The following is a 14,073-nucleotide window of genomic DNA, read 5'->3' on the forward strand; positions in this document are numbered from 1 at the left end:
AGTCTGTGTTTGGTAATCGCTGAGCAACCAAAGCAATTTACTGACAAAATCCCTCTGTCTACTTATTAGCAAATGAAAAACACCGCAACCTTATCTGTGATGAATATACCAGACACAAAAAAATTCTGAATATCTGATCCTGCCATAAGATAAAGGAAAAGAATTAACTGAAATCCTGAGCAAGAGAGACGTTGAATTATTTCTATTCTTGCATCCTCATTTTTAACTGTCTTTTGTCTTTCTTAACTTAACCAAACACATTTTTTTTTCTCTTTTGATTCATATTTTGTAACTTTTCTTTCTCCAAGATCAGTTTTTTGGACCTGTAGTTATAGCTCCTCTTCTTATATGTATCAAGATACTACCTTTATTCCTCTTACCAATTATTCTTTTTTCTGGCTTTAATTTTTGAACACCACATGATCTTGGAACTTTTGAAACTCTGAACACTTAGAAGTTCATGTTTAACTAATGATAATTGCCTTTATCATGCAAATACTGGTTTGCAAGTCTAAATCCAATGATCCCAAAATAAAAACTACTCTTCTTTTAGGTTTCATGGGTACCTAGTGATCAGGAAATTGAGCATTGTAACTGTTTAGTAGTATTTTTCAAGTATAAATGAAAACTTAGATGCCTGGATGAACAAGAAAATAGTTCATAAGGAAGGGAAAGCTTACAGCTTCTACAGTGTATGTCACATCTCTAAACCAAGAGTGAGATTTACACTAGGACCTGAAAAGCAGAGCCTACCAGGGACTGACATTTCTCTTTCCTGGAAAACGAAGTTTGGGAAATTCTTAATTCCTCACTGAAATAAAAATGGTGCCATTTAACAGTTTTCAAAAAAGACAGGTATGCTATTACAATGTTTATATTGGGCACTGGCTCATGAGTTCTGGATCAAGAGATTTTTCACTCCACACCACTCTAAATCAGCTTAAATGCTGCCACAGACAGGCAGAAAATTAGTTGGTCAGCAACAGTTTTAGATTCAGCACTATGGCCTAGGTCTGTTGGAATATTTTCACTAGCTTTACTGAACAATTGGTACATTGTATATAATGTTTTTAGAGCAGTGAAACCAAGTACTGCCTGACTTTCTCTTTAGTATCTGTGGGAGTTTATAAGCAAATTAACAGAGCTCAGAAAATGGCACACTATCCCACTTGAACTAAAGGGAAAATTTTAGGTAGGTGGAATGTAATTATGAGACTGAAATTCAGCCAGGATTTGGGCAGGACAAATTGTGAATTTGTCAAGCAGCTATGAAAAGTATTTCAAAGTTGTTCCCAAAGCAGAGGCATAAGAAATATTTTGTCACCTACACAATATAAGGCTAAGAATTCTGTTCTTTTTATCTGCTTTTGATGTAGTGGAGGTAAAGGGAAACAGTGAGAACCAGAGAGAGCTTCTTTGCAGAACATTCAAAGAGGCAGAGGAAAGTGTCAAAGATGGAAGAAAATATCAGTAAGTTTCATGGCATGTATTTTATTTTCTGTGCCATCCTGTTATTAACAGGTGGTAAATACAGACAGGTTGTCTAATGTTCACAAAAGCTAATAAAACATCTTGAAGTATGCAGTGTGGGTTAGCTTTCAGTCTGTATTCTATTTAATAGTCTTTAGTGGGAATGCATACAGAGAGGAAATTGAAGTGCAGAAACCTCATCAAAATCCAATTTTTGGAAGCATTAGAACTCGCTAAACAGAACTCTGTGACCGATTATCATTAAATTATGATAAGTCCTTTATTACCTCCCCACTTGTGAGCAGTCTAGAAATCCTGTTTAGTGAAACTGGCATTTTCAGGAACTAGACAGAGCTGTGGATCAAGAAGTCAAGAGACTTTTTTTTGGTTTTACTCTAGTGTAAGAAATAAGGATAGATTTTTGATGTTTCCAGCCAGTCTCCAAATTGACATCACAGTAATTAGAAGTGATTTTCCTGGTCTCTTTCTCCCCCTTACCAGTTCAGTCTTCCTAGGCAATAACATTCTCTAGAGACTGAAGTGACAGTCTGTAGTTAGGTTAGGAAACAACACATCAGAAATAGCTGCTGACCGGTGGATTGGTAGTGTTGGACTCCAAGAAGACCCACAAAAATAAATGTTAAAGCTCTACTCATTAATCATGTTTCTCTCTGGCCTTTCTTTACTTCTCTGAAGTAGTGTTTTGAAAGTCCTGTCTGTTTTCATGTTTGTTGAAATAACAATTTTTTTTTCTGTTTTTTTTTTTTTTCCATTCTGTATTAACTTTAAAATATTTTCGTGAAGTTAAATTTAGTTCAGAGATTGTTAAGAACATCAGTGTTTGTTTGTTTATTTTTCTGCCCAATAGCCCATCTTACAAAAAAAAAAAAAAAAATGAAACAGATCTGATACATGTACAGTAAATGACATTTCCTTAATCAGGACAAAACCAAAACATAAACCTAAAATTCAGAAACGTGCATAAGAGAGGTATTCTTTGAGAGGAAAAAAAAAAAAAAAAAAAACACCACCAACAGCAACAACTAAAACTCACCAAACTGCTTAATTCTTTAAGAAACTAAAATTAATTTTTATAATATATGTTCCTTCTAAATAGCTACACAGAGAAGCATCTTCTGAAAATGGAATATAAAATACTCTTTAGGCAATTACAAAGATGTTTTTGATTTGCAAAATTTAGTTTAATTATGTAATTTTCTTTTGTGTGCAAGCAGGCTTGAACTCCCACAACATGATGAGTCATATGGAGCTGGTTATTTCCTGGTGAATAGCAAGAAGCAAGCAAAAATTATCATTTGAATAAAACAACCTGTGAGTACAATGTATTAATTCAATTTTACAGTAGAACCAATAGCAAAAGTTCATTCCTAGTCTTAAAGACGCTGCACCAAAGGTGTTATCTGAAACTCATGAAGGCCTAACCGGATGTCTGTGACAAGCAATGTTAAAATGCTCCTTTCCTGAGATGCGAAAATGCTTTCAATCACCACCTCCAGATGAGTTCACTCCTTTAAAGATTCCATTTCTTTGACAGTATGTTTGTAATGAAGTAGCTGTGTGAGTGTGTTTGACTTTATTATATGTTGTGAAAGGTGAACATATTGTAGACATTTAACAGGTTCCTTATATCAGGCTTGTTAAAAATGGAGAGCTTAGTAAATGCAAATGTTGCCCAATTGAACTCATGACATTATGTGTATTAGATATATAAATTTGTAAGTGTATATATATATGGGCAATGTGAAAATATACATAGTTAGTGATATTCATAATCTATATTATAATGATGAAGTGTGTACCTCTGTGACAGGAATTTGCTGCTCTCAGTGGCATTAGGTCACAAAATAATTTGGTTTATTGTCTAAAGCCAAACAAATACTACAAATTATTTACAAATAGAGTGCTATTTCTTCTATTTTCAAAGTCCTATAATGAATTTATTACTGAAAGGTACTTTATCGTGTTTTGAGATACAGTGTTCACCACAGACTGTAATTCAGATGTGTAGAAGACACAGTTTGGACTGAGTGTCACCCTTAGCATTTTTTTCAGAACTACAGCTACTTTTTAATAACATATTTACATTTTTTCCCTGTATAAACTATTACTAGATTTAAGTGCCTTTGAAAATTAGCCAGATGTCAGTGATGCCCAGTGACATGTTGAGAAGTAAATAGCACAAGTTGTGATAGAAGAAATCCAAGATAAACATAATAAAAACAGCTTAGTCAAGGCCCTTTTTAAAGGATGAAAGGATGAAGCAGTTTTTTAATTTGTTTGTTTATTTCTTTTTGTTTGTTTTCAATTAGAATGGTCAAGTAGGTTCTAGTTGACCCTGCCAGGGGGGTTGGACTAGATGAGCTCCAGAGGTCCCATCCAACTTAAACAATCCTCTGGTAAATATTCTACAATAAAATGAATTATCCACCATATTCAGAGAAAGGATGTTATAGTTACTGTGCCCTTTTCAAAATTAAGTATGCCTGTACTAATGTAATTTTTAGAGTAGAACTCTATTTAGGGACACACATTTTTTACAGTGGATTCTGACTGGCAAGAATGTGTTGTGCCATCTCTCATCATTAGCATATAAATGACATGTTCAGAGGACCAAACCAAGTGCTTTTTACAGGACATATGCTATGTGACATGAGACACATAAAAAGATAATTAATTATATTAAACAATAATTTGATTTATTTCATATTTGTTTTAAATGGGGATATAAAACTGATTCATGCCTAATTCATTTCCCAGGCAATATCTTTTCACGGCACAGATGTTTAGCAAGCAAAAACAATGCTGTCTCTACAGTACTTTGCATGTAGTGTCGGAGAAAAACTCGACCAGGCAATATGTAATTAAGGAGCAATCACATAAAAAAGGGCAAAAAAAAGATTGTTTTCAAACAAAAAATAAAAAATGAAGTCACGGACTACTAAAATGGGATATTATTCAGAAGTTGACCAGGACAAATAACATGCGGAATGAAAAACTGTCAAAACCAGTTTAGTAGAAGAAAAAATAAACCCAAAATCTATTGCTAGAAGTTCTTATTCCCAATGATGAATAAAAGTCACTTTTTATCCCATGCAAATACCTAAATATGGTTGTGCTAATTACCCTGTTACTCTTCTATACGTGAGTATGACTGCTTGAATCCAGTTGAATGCTGGACAATAAGCTTGAAGTCAACAAAACTGAGCAGTCGCTTCTTTGTTAACCTGCTCTAAATTCTCTTTTTCCAAGCAAACTGAGGTGTGCATTGTAGCAGTGCAGTTCTGTGATGAAAGACATGCTGATCACGAGCAATAGTAGACAAGCATCATTCTGATATTTGATTATTATTTTTATTTATTTATTTAATACAATTGGACAAACTTCAGGGCTCATCTTTTTGACAATGATTATTCAACCTCCAGTTATATGGCTTGGAAAATCTTTTTTTCCAGTCAGTCAAGCTGGAAAACTGGGCAGATAGGACAAATTCCCTAACTGGAAGATATAATTTCATCTCTGGCTTTGCCAGGGTAGAAGTGTTCATTAAAAGGCATGGTCAACCAGTGAAAGACAATATCTTATGCTACTTTTCCTAGATGATTCCATTTTGATTTTGTTTTGGTCCGAAACATATCCTGATTTATTCTCAGTTTACAGATAATACTGAAGGAGTCTAATAACTCAAAAATTGAAATAAAATATTAAATACCCCAAAATAAGTACAAAGTTTTTATTTATAACTATTCAAAATAGGTAATCTTGCACTTCTATGTTGAAGCATGTTCTGATTTAGATGACTAGGATATTACCAACATTTCATGCTATAAGACACCATTTGTGAAAGGCCACTTAACACATCTTGTGTAAAATCTCTATAATTAGTGGATAGTTGATTTGTAAAGGGAAGAATACTCGAAGGTAGAGGTGAGAATAAGGATGAATTTTTGTCTTTTTAAGTATTGTTGTTAAGGAGGTAAAACAAACCATGAAAAGTTTTAGAAATAATTACTTTGAAATACCATTAGCTTAGAAATAGTTAAGGGGATGAATTACAAGTCAGATTTAGAAACAACCAGAATTAAGAACATAGATATGAAAACTAAAATGTTCTATATAAGAGCTAGCCCAATACTATCTTGCCATAGTATCCGTCACTTTCAAACATTCTTGCACAGAAATCAAGGATGTCCATCAAACATCATGTTACAAAGAAAATTATCCACTGTGGTTGCTTGTTTGGTTGGTTTTCACTACTTAAAATTGAAAAATAATTAAAAAAAAAAAAAGTTACTCTGGCACAATGAAATCCTTTTGGCACTCCCAAGTATATATGGTATGGCTGTAACCAATGTGACTCAAGATGAGCTAGCCCTGGTATGAGCTTCACTATATGAACTGGCTCAGAAATCAGGGGTCTGATTTCTGAAGGTGAGAGGAGGGCAGTTCTGAACTACTTCTGTGTTCCCAGACTTGGAGCTGCCTAGAATCCAGACAGGCCCCAGATCTTAGCATACCTTGAACTGAAGCAATGTCTGGAAGTCAACATTCAAGTGAGAATATTCAGACTGGAATTATTAGTATCTGACACTTCTTTACCAGCCCCTCAATAATTTTTAAAAGAAGGTTGCATTCTGGAATGAATGTACATTTTGATAATGGCCAACTCTGAATAAAGTGGGGACAAGAAAATTGTTTATTTGAGGTCAAATTTTGCAGATTCTCTTTATTCTAGTCAGTTTTCAGTCTTCTGCAGTGGTCAAGACACTAAAGTACTGCACAATTCACAGGCCTCCTTTTCACAAACAGTATTCCCTGGCACCCACACTCCTTTTTTCCTTTTCTCTGTCTTTGAAGGCAGAACCAGGAAGTTTTTCTGGTAATTACTGCAACAGATTATGTTGAAATAATTTTTAAAGATCTGTTTATCAACAGGATTTTCCCCTGCTTTTTTTTTTTCTCCATTAATTAAACCAGTGTTTAATATCCATTAATCATCTATTTCTGTTAGGTATAAGTGCAATAAACATTTTGTGTTAATTTATTTGTATGCTATCACTTAAACCCACAATTTGTATATCATAGGTGGGTTAGGCAAGGCTCACTGCAGACCTATAACAAAGAAATAATTTTTACTCTAGAGAACTTACAATATACATTAAAGGGAAGATGAAATAACAGGACTGGGAAAGAAAAGAAAGTAGAAATAAAAACTGAACAGAACTGAGCAGAAAAGCAAAAATCACCAATGACTCTTGGTAAAACAAGGGAAATTAGTACTAAAGTAGGATACCTGGTAAAAATGTTCCTAGGTGTACAGATGTTAGAAAAAAATCATAATATTGGTTTTGAATATCTCTAAATAACTATTTTATACCTTTCTTAATATTTTAGGGAAGGAGAATCACTACCCCTATCTATTTTAGTCCGTTTTTTAATTTTTTTGAGAATTTTCATGGTCTTTATCCTGAGGATCTCTGGCTCATCTGGTCTACTTAGTTTTATTATCAGCATCCTCTGTGGACATTTATTTCATGCAATAAATAATTTATTTTGAGAACTGATCTTTCATGCTGTAATTTCAGAAATACCTAGAAGTCAGATGTATTCTTGTTGTATGTACATTAGGTCAGTAGTCTATATAGTTACATTCTAGGTTTTCTTTCTTTTTCCACTCTTATTTCCTTCTGCCAGTAATCAAGATTCTAAATGTTTCATCCTTTAAAAAAGGCAAATCTTGACCAAAACTTTCTAGCTTCAAGAAAGCTTCAGGAAAGGTTCTGTTTTCCTGTTGTCTTACATTCTGCACTGGCAAATTTTGAAGTTTGCCCTTCACATATGGATGAAAGCCATGAAAGCCTTACTTGTTTTCAGTTCTTTTGGTGATTTAGACTGATAGAAACAATAGAACTTTGCATTGTAAAGTTCTCAAATTCCCTCAACACCTGTTTTAAGGGCATACAGTTCTGCTGATGAATGTTCCATGCTTTAAGTAGTGATTTGTCATTAATCACATTAAGAAATAGACCTAACAAATCATAAATTAAAAGTAAGGTTGTGTTGCTGGCTCTCTTTTTAGCAAGGATGAAGCAGTCTATTAATAACTCTGCATTTGAGATAAAGGAACATCTGTATATGTTATTGCTATGATAGGCCCTTTTTCAAAGCAATGTTTCAAACCAGTTAGTGACAATTCAGTCTTTGCTCTGTACTTGGGAACAGTGTCAGAATTCTTTGCTATGTCAATGCAGTTACTTGTATAAACTCTAAGGATTGTGGCCTAAACTGCACACAGTGCTAATCACTATCACAGTATGGTCAAATTACAGAAATCTAATCCTGGTTAATGTATTAGCACCCAGTGAATAGAATTAGAATACTGGTGGCATTGTAACCTGAAGCACTCTGAAAATGGTATCTATAACTCGAGCTATTTCTTTCAACAATTATGTTGAAAGAAACTAAGGGTTACTAAGATGGTGAAGGGCCTAGAGGGGAAGATTTAGAAGGAGCGGCTGAGGTCACTTGGCTTGTTCAGCCTGGAAAAGAGGAGGCTGAGGGGAGACCTCATCGCAGCCTACAGCTTCCTCGCGAGGGGGAGTGCAGGGACAGGTGCCTATCTGTTCTCTCTAGTGACCAGCAATAGGACCCAAGGGAATGGGGTCAAGCTGCGACAGGGAAGGTTCAAGCTGGATATCAGAAAACGGTTGTTCACCGAGAGGGTTGTCACGCACTGGAACGGGCTCCCCAGGGACGTAGTCACGGCACCAAGTCTGTCGGAATTTAAGTGTTTGGACTGTGCTCGTAGTCATATGGTCTGAATTTTTGGGTAGACCTGTGTGGAGCCAGGAGTTGGACTTGATGATCTTTGTGGGTTCCTTCCAACTCAGGATATTCTATGATTCTATGAAATTGTGATTATTAGAAACTTCATCAATAAAAAAGGTAGTTACTGTAAGCAAGAGATAATTAGAATAATTTTATGTAAAATATACATGTCAATAAAGTTTTTTTTAAAAAGAAAATCATAGATGGTATCGTCTTTGTATCTTTCTAAAGCTCACTTGTTTTCCATACTATTTTGTCAGAGCAACACAAACTTGGGGTAGGAATTGTCTGGACCCTCAAAATTGTGTTCAATTTCTATTGCTTTCATATGTTTATACGAATGACATTTATTTCCTCAGTTTTCATAAAGATTTTCCATTTGCACTCTCAGAATTTACATTTTTGAGCACACAAGATTGATGAGAAGCAATTCTTTCTGTTACTGAAAACAGAATATAGGATAGCATCTACCACTTAATCAGATGATTGCAAAAGGAAGAAGAAATATTTTGATCTTGGGCTATGTAGTGTAGAGAAAGGGGAAAAGAAAACATTTGTTTCTCTTACTCATGATTTAGTAATTAAATGGTTTTATTAATTTCTATTTTACCTACCTCAGTTTAATAGGTAACTGCAAGTTACCTGTAACAAGGCAACAAGCAAGTTAGCTAGCATCAAGATATTCCATGACAGTGGAAATTCTCGTTACTCCCAAGTGCCTGAACACTCCATTGCATTTCTCCTACATTACCATTTATGCACATGTAGTGAAAATAAAATAAAAAGGCTTTTTGAAGTCTTGGACACTGCAGAAACTAGTAGATGTAGAAATTTGAACTGTTTGTGAAATTCAGTTTTTTATTTCAAAACTTAGTATTACTGATATTTTGTTGTTAACAGGTCAGGGACTCCACAGATGACATCACATCTGAAACCATGTATTCTCTATTGGATTGTATATTAAGAAAGCATCATGGCCTGACAGAGTAGCATGGGGTCTGGCTACTGGTGATGCTGCTTCTTGTGCATGTCCTTTCCAAGACATATGTACTGCTCTTCTTTATCAGGGAAGTACATGAGTTGCCAGGCAATTGCTAATGGGGGCTGCGTGAGTGCAAGACTTGACCAGTCTTTCTGTTTAACGGCATAGTCCAACTTGTGGGTAGCTGGGAGTCAGCCTCTTCTTGCAGATAACTAGTGATAGGACTAGAGGGAATGGCCTCCAGTTGCGCTAGGGGAGGTTTAAGTTGGAAAACAGGAGGCATGTCTTCTCAAAAAGAGCAGTCAGGCATTGGAACGGGTTGCCCAGGGAAGTGGTGACGTCACCATCCCTGGGGGTGTTCAAGGAAAGGTTGGACCTGGTGCTTAGGGACATGGGTTAGTGGGTGACAATGGTAGTAAGGGTGATGGTTGGATCAGATGATCTTGGAAGTCTTTTCCAACCTTTATTATTCTGTGATTCTATAATTCTACTTGCTTTCCCTTTGATAAGCCTAAGCCTTACAGACAGGATTATGTAGTGGGGGAGAGCTAGGAGAAACTCCAATGTTTTTCCTTCTATTTCAGGGAGGATTCAAACCTTTCACAGTGAACTACAGAATCAGGCAAATAATGCAGAGATAAATCTGAGTTTAGAAATCCTTTTTTATCTGTTTATATTAGGTGTGCTATAAAAAGCACATCACCATGGTATCCCAGCTCTTTACAATTAAAGAAAACTATTTCTACCATTTACTTAGCAACTCTGACAATAGCCTGCAGCAGCAGTAGAACAACTTGACTGCCTGGCATTTTACAAGATAAATTCTTCACTACTGTCTGATTTTTTTTTTTTTCTTTTCACTGTTGCTTGCAGAGACTTAAAAAGTTACTGCTTCTTCAACCACTGAGGCTGGTCTTGTTGCACTCACTTGAGTTATGGATCACTGAGTACACTTTGTACCTTTACATGCCAGTTTGAGAAAAATCAATTTTAGTCTTGAAGAGATGAAACTAGTGTTGCAGAAGATCAGTGCACATTTCCAGGTGCTGCAGGGCACTACCATCTTGACGGGAATTCAACAAAACATGACATAGGTATGGTGCAAAATTGCTTACTTTTATGCTAAGAAATCTAGAAAAAATAACAGTAAATGACAATACTATGAAGAAGTCACACTAGCTACAGTAAATACTTCTAAAATAGTCATAATTCTAGCATTAAAATCTGATTTGTTACTAACTGTAAGTTAGTAGATGTATATGTTTTACCCACAACATTTATTGGCATACAGAGGTAAGATATTAACTGCATGCTGATAAATATTGTGGCTACAATAGAAATACATGTTAAAAATGAGATATACATTAAAAAAAATATCAGATGTTGAAGAATTAAACAATTTGTGCATAATAATGGATTAAAGTATTTAGGTTTATTTCTGTCCAATTAATTGTCACTTAACTGGAAGATAATCTCAAAACAGCAGTATCACTGTCTACCCTTTTCTTCATGTATATTATAAACCTGTGCACTGATTGGTCCATGTGCCAACTGTACACATCTGCAAAAACTTCAGAAATTGACTTTTTTCTTTGTTTTTCCTGCTATATTTCTACTCATTTAAAAAAATTCAGGTTTTAATTTTCTGTTCATAGTTTAGAACTAGGTGTACTCTTTCCTGCCTTGGAGGACATGAGTAGCACTTCCATGGGATATTAACTGTGCTTTTCACAGACCAGAAATGCTGATTCCAGATGAGACATTCTGCTGAACTCATATAAATGTCCTCTGTCAGATCGTATTTATTAATATTTTTGAAAGAGTAGCTTTTTCATGGAAGAGTTTATGCTATATCAAATATCATCTATTTGTGAAAATCTAACTTAAAGTTAGGTCAGGAATTTCCCGTTCTCCTGCAGCTGATGTAAGTCATATTTGTTCTAGTATAAAAAATGTGCCAGTATATATATTTTATTGTGCATTCAGGCTATCTTGATGGAAATACAGAGGTGTATTCTCTCTGGAGTCATACCAGCTTGAAGGGGTTGCTGTTCCCCTAACCTATCTTCTTCTTCATGTCAATACTCCCTGTAGAAAGTAGTTGTTTTTCTGATTTGATGGATTTTCTTATCTGCCTGCTTCTTAACTACATGATCCAAGTTAATGTATAGAGCATACATAATAGAATTTTGCTAATCAAACTGATTGGAACTGAAACAGGATAAGAATTACTTATATAAGCAGCTTCGCTGGGAGATTAGAGGAGGCAATAACCTCTAACTTCAGGAACAGACTGAAGGTGATAATTATTTCAACAGTGTTGCTTTAGCTTGAGAACGATGCATGAAAACAGCTTAAATGATAAAAAGGGTTTAGATCCTCAATACATAGAGATTGGAACACTCACTCCATTCTCAGTGGAAGCAATACATAAAGCAGCCAATTGCAGGATCAAAAGCAAAACCAGAAGAACAAAAAGGGAGACTGTAAAAAAAATTGTCCAAGGTCTTATTCCATTTTCTTAGCAGTGGAATTTTCCAGGAAATGCTATTAAACATGCAGGGATGATTTTGAAATACATTCTGCAATTTTTGCTATAACAAAAAAATAGTGCAGAGATAGGCTAAACTTGCCTAGTCATACCAGCTTCATATGTGCTCTATCTTGAAAGAAAAAGGCAGGTAAGAATTCACTTCCAAATATCAATTTTGTAAAACTATCTGGATAAAGAAGTTATAAAACAAGGTTGATTTATGTTATTCCAAGTATATAAGTAGCTTAAGTTGATCATAAACCTGATCATCACTGAAATATGAAGAACAAGGAGGTTCTGAAGTACCATAAAGAAAAGTTAAGTTTGTTTGTTTGTTTTTGTCTCTGATATCATTTGTATAATGTTGACAAAAAATCTGAAAAAATAATATTCTTTTTTTGTACTTTATAAGTTCTATAGCATATCTTAGATTGTGTTTTTTGTTTGTTTTGTTTTCCTACAGGATAAATCTCTCAGTAGCAACACCACTAATTTGTCGTTCTTTTCTTCTTGGAGAATATATTTGAATGCAAATAATTGATTTTTGCCGTTTTCCTAATTCTGTCGTAATCCAATTACAGATCACCTGTACCGGAAGTGATAGTTTTGCAGTCCATCAAGAACCATCTGATTTCCTATCTAATTATTAATTCACCCTATCATTATAGTCCCTTGTCCTCATCTGGCATTATTCATGGTGGAAGATGCTTATCGTTGCACTGAGTCTCAATGAGCTTGGTAGAAGACTGGGTAGAGGCAGCACTGATCCACAAGTGGTAAACGTTAAGACAAAGAATTCCAGTGCTGAAGTTGAGATTACGACTGCCTTGCGTTTCCTGTATACACAATAAAGAAAGTGATTCAGCCTGGCAAACCTATTACTAAATTTCTGCAGATGTCTTTAAGGAGGCCTAAGGAGATCACACACCTAAAAGACATGTTAGTATGGTGTATGACTTAGAAACACAGTGTTCATGCAAAACAATAACCAAGCCAGAGACTGCTGTGCTTCCTTTCCTCCCTCTGCCTTTAGCAGCTTCATATTGATTTCAGGGATCAAAAATCTTGCCAGGATATCCAGTCCTTGTTCAAATTAGTGTTTACTGGGGTCTGGGCTTCTGTAGACAATGTATACTTGATGTATTTCTTTTCACAACAGTCTCTGGAAACGCTTTATCAGAATCTTGCCAAGAGATGCCTTTTCTCAGTGTTTATTTAAAAGAGAGAATCTATTTGGTTCATAGATTAGGACACTAGAAAAATAAGAGGAATTTAAGGCATTTTAAGACTAGTAATTATGCAGCGATCATATAGAACAAGCTGGAAAATCTACTCATGGAAATCACTATCATGAGTTGAATATGTAGTATATCCAACTAGTATATGTTTTTGGAAAAAAAAATGTTTCAGTACAAGAAAAATGGGTTAAAGCTTTGCTAGTATTGTCTATTAGTTATGGACCAGAATCAATGGACCATTTTTTATGTTGTGTTTTTCTGTACTAAGCTGTATTTCCTGATAGAATTTGAGCTCTTTTGTTTCTATTTTATTAAATGAAGAAATCAGCCATATTTAAGAGAAAAAAAAAATCTTACTTCCTTTGTTAGGAATGAATCACACTATTCAAAAATTGAGTTGAACAATTTAAACATTTTCTGGAAATTCTCACTATGTTCTATGTGATGAACTGTCAAAGTATAAAATTTATTTGTTGATATTATGGCAGTGGAAATCCAGTTTTGTGAGTCCTAGCATGTAATTCCAGACTGTTACTGTTCCATTCAAGAATTATTCTTCTGATATTTAGGCTTTTCTGACCATATAACCATATGTTAAAAGTGTGGGTTTTGGAGCTGAATCAGTTGATAATACTGAGTTATATTCATATTATCTCCACCATTTCACTTAAAGAGAGCAAAATTCAGCATTAATTTTGGGGATTCTAATTAGCTATCATCTTGAATGGCATGCGCTGGAGGAAGAATGGACTCATCTATAGTCTCTCTTTCATTGTTTTCTACTTATTTCAGATGTTTAGAGTAATGCTTAGAGAAGCATTACTGCTCATTAACTTGCTTAGGATTTATCTGTTTCAAATAACTGGCAGAAACTGTTTTTGGAGAGAAATATCCCTTTCCTCTTGTTCGTTTGCGATTTGTAAACTCAACAGATGTACCACATACCATTTTATTTTTTGCTGTTTCTACATTACGCTTACAATACAAAGCTAAAAATATCTGTA

General features: G+C 34.8%; 2 long non-coding RNA genes across 2 annotated transcripts in view; one reads left to right on the top strand and one right to left on the bottom strand.

Annotated features, from left to right (window-relative positions):
• LOC121077541 overlaps positions 1 to 14,073 on the top strand; it is a 51,294-nt gene that overhangs the window by 33,356 nt on the left and 3,865 nt on the right. Inside the window, exon 3 of the long non-coding RNA XR_005824130.1 lies at positions 2,706 to 2,802. This is a non-coding gene — a long non-coding RNA (uncharacterized LOC121077541). The remainder of the gene's footprint in view (positions 1 to 2,705; positions 2,803 to 14,073) is intronic.
• LOC121077537 overlaps positions 6,209 to 14,073 on the bottom strand; it is a 64,411-nt gene continuing 56,546 nt past the window's right edge. The window contains exon 6 of the long non-coding RNA XR_005824127.1: positions 6,209 to 6,374. This is a non-coding gene — a long non-coding RNA (uncharacterized LOC121077537). The remainder of the gene's footprint in view (positions 6,375 to 14,073) is intronic.

Source organism: Cygnus olor, chromosome 13 (assembly GCF_009769625.2).
Source record: "Cygnus olor isolate bCygOlo1 chromosome 13, bCygOlo1.pri.v2, whole genome shotgun sequence".
In the NCBI taxonomy this organism is placed as follows: domain Eukaryota; kingdom Metazoa; phylum Chordata; class Aves; order Anseriformes; family Anatidae; genus Cygnus; species Cygnus olor.